The sequence below is a fragment of the Miniopterus schreibersii genome, assembly GCF_964146895.1.
Source record: "Miniopterus schreibersii genome assembly, chromosome: 12".
Taxonomy (NCBI): Eukaryota; Metazoa; Chordata; class Mammalia; order Chiroptera; family Miniopteridae; genus Miniopterus; species Miniopterus schreibersii.
This window is the reverse complement of record NC_138112.1, coordinates 9,963,615-9,966,183: the sequence shown is the minus strand read 5'-3', so window position 1 is coordinate 9,966,183 and position 2,569 is coordinate 9,963,615. Positions and strand designations below refer to the sequence as shown.

The window sequence follows — 2,569 nt, the reverse complement described above, 5'->3', positions numbered from 1 at the left end:
AATTATAATCATTAAAACAAGAAAGTATAGAAATATAGACAATGGATGCCTTTATAGTAAATGTATTTCAAAAAGGTTATTTTTTCTTTTCATTTTTTTTTCAGCAATGTATCTCCTTAGAACTAGAGGGGAAATGGTTGCATTATGATATCAGTTCTTAAAATTAAACTCTCAGGATAATTTAGTAGCTTTTACTAAAGCTCCTATAGGCCAGTATCTTTGCATAATCCCATTTAACCTTCATTCCCATGTGGTAATATAACACTTTCCTCATTTTAGAGATGTGGAAACTAAAGCTTTATGAAGTTAAGCATATTGCTCAAGCATTTGCACAATCAGCAAGTGGCAGAACCAGACTTTGAACTCAGGTCAAGTGACTCAGAATTCAGACATGGGACGTCCGTCCCCACATCCAATTGTTGGGTGAGTAAGGGGAGCTAACAGGGAAGAAAACAAGGTGAGGTGGTGGACTGGACACTGTCTCTCCTAAGGGCAAGCTTGGATCTGAATAAAGTGGCATCTGAGATGAGGCTTGAAGGACAGATAGAAGTTAGATTTTAAAATCAGGTCCAGAGGCATGGATGCATGGAACAGACTGACAGATCTCAGGGGGGAGGGAGGGAGGGGGAGAAGGGGAGATACTAACCAAAGAACTTATATGCATATGTGCATAGCCCCTGGACACAGACAGTAGTGTGGTGAGGGGTGGGTGCTTGGCAGAGACAGACAAAGGGGAGGTAAGGGGGACATCTGTAATACTGTCAACAATAAAAAACCAATCAGGTGGTAGCGAGGCATTGGCCTGCCCTCTCTCCTCCTTACTCTCCATCTCCCGCTGCCAGGAGGACCTTTATGCCACTGCCTCTGAGACTCCATGTCATCACTAGCCAGCAGCATGATGCCTCCCCAAAAAAGGAGGTGACGAAATTAAACCACCTCCAATCACTGGAAGATAATTGGGAACCCCCTTGAAAATGGGCATTGTTGGATTGCCAAGTGCTGGGAAAGGTACCTTCTTCAATGTATTAACCAATAGGCTTCAGCAGAAACTTTCTGCACTGTTGATCCTGATGAGAGCAGAGTACCTGCGCCAGATGAAAGGTTTGATTCTCCTTGCCAGTGCCACAAACCGGCAGGCAAAATCCCTGCCTTTCTAAATGCAGGGGCTGTCACGGGTCTTGTGAAAGGAGCCCCCAATGGACAAGGCCTGGGAGGTGCCTTTTTGTCTCATGTCAGTGCCTGTGATGGAATCTTTCATCTATCACGTGCTTTCGAAGATGATGGCATCACACGTATTGAAGGACGTGTAGACCCTGTTGGAGGTACAGGAATAACCCACGAAGAGCTTCAGCTTAAAGGTGAGGAAGTGGTTGGGCCCAGAATAGATAAACTAGAAAAAGGGGCTGTGAGAGGGGGAAGTGAAAAACTCAAAACTGAATATGACCTATTGCGCAGTCAGATCCTGGGTGAGAGATCAAAAGAAACCTCTTTGCTTCTGTCATGACTGGAATGACAAAGAGATTGAAATGCTGAATGAACACCTATTTCTGACTTCAAAACCAATGGTCTACTTGGTTAATCTTTCTGAAACAGGCTACATTAGAGAGAAAAACAAATGGTTGATGAAAATTAAAGAGGGGGGTCCTGGCCGATGTGGCTCAGTTGGTTGAGTGTCATCCTGTCCATGGAAAGGTCGTGGGTTCAATTCCCGCTCAGGGCACATACTCAGCTTGTAGGTTCCAGTCCCATTTGGGGGGCATATGGAGGACAACCGGATGATGTTTTTTCTCTCTCACATGGATGTTTCTCTCTCACTTCTTCTCCCTTCCTCTCTCTAAAACCAATAAAAACATATTTTTTAAAAAAATTGAAGAATAGATGGACAGGTATGACTCAGATGACTTGGTCATTCCTTTCAGTGGGGCCTTGGAACTAAAGTTGCAAGAACTGAGTGCTGAGGGAAGACAGAAGTATCTGGAAGCAATGGCCGGAAGTGCTTTCCCAAAGATCATGGAGGCTGGGTTTGGCGCATTCCAGCTAGAACATGTTTCACTCAGGAAAGGGTCAAAGGCTCCCCAGCCGCAGGAAAGATTCACACGGAGTCTGAAGAAGGATTCACTGGGGCTGAAGTAAGGGAACATGAAGATTTTAAAGGGGAAAGTTCTGAAAATGTGGCTCAAGCTGCTGGACAGTACAGACACTGAGGCAGAAATCATATTGCCGGAGAGGGAGCTGTTATCCTCAGGTTTAATGCACCTCAGCAACCGAAGAAGAGATACAGTTTAGTTATTACTCAGATAAACTTCCCAAAAGGCACATGATTTTTTAAAATTAAAACTTCTGAAAACTAAAGGAACAAAATTGGGGGAATGGGAATCTTCCGCGAAAGAATTATTTTTATTTTTAAAATTAAAATACTGTGTATGTCCAATGCAATGCAAGTTCCCTATTGTGAGCAGCTTTGCTTTTCATGCGATTCGGACCCTACTCCAAATTGTGGAAGCTCTCCAGGAGCCGTATCGCTCTCGTGATACGTCACTAATCTCCGTCATGTGTGCCAAGCCTAGCG

General features: G+C 44.1%; 1 pseudogene across 1 annotated transcript; it reads left to right on the top strand.

Annotated features, from left to right (window-relative positions):
* The first annotated feature begins 911 nt into the window (after positions 1-911).
* On the top strand, positions 912-2,133 carry LOC308564870 (obg-like ATPase 1 pseudogene; annotated as a pseudogene). Its single transcript has 2 exons — positions 912-1,618; positions 1,920-2,133. The product of its transcript is annotated as an obg-like ATPase 1 pseudogene (transcript).
* The last annotated feature ends 436 nt before the right edge of the window (positions 2,134-2,569 follow it).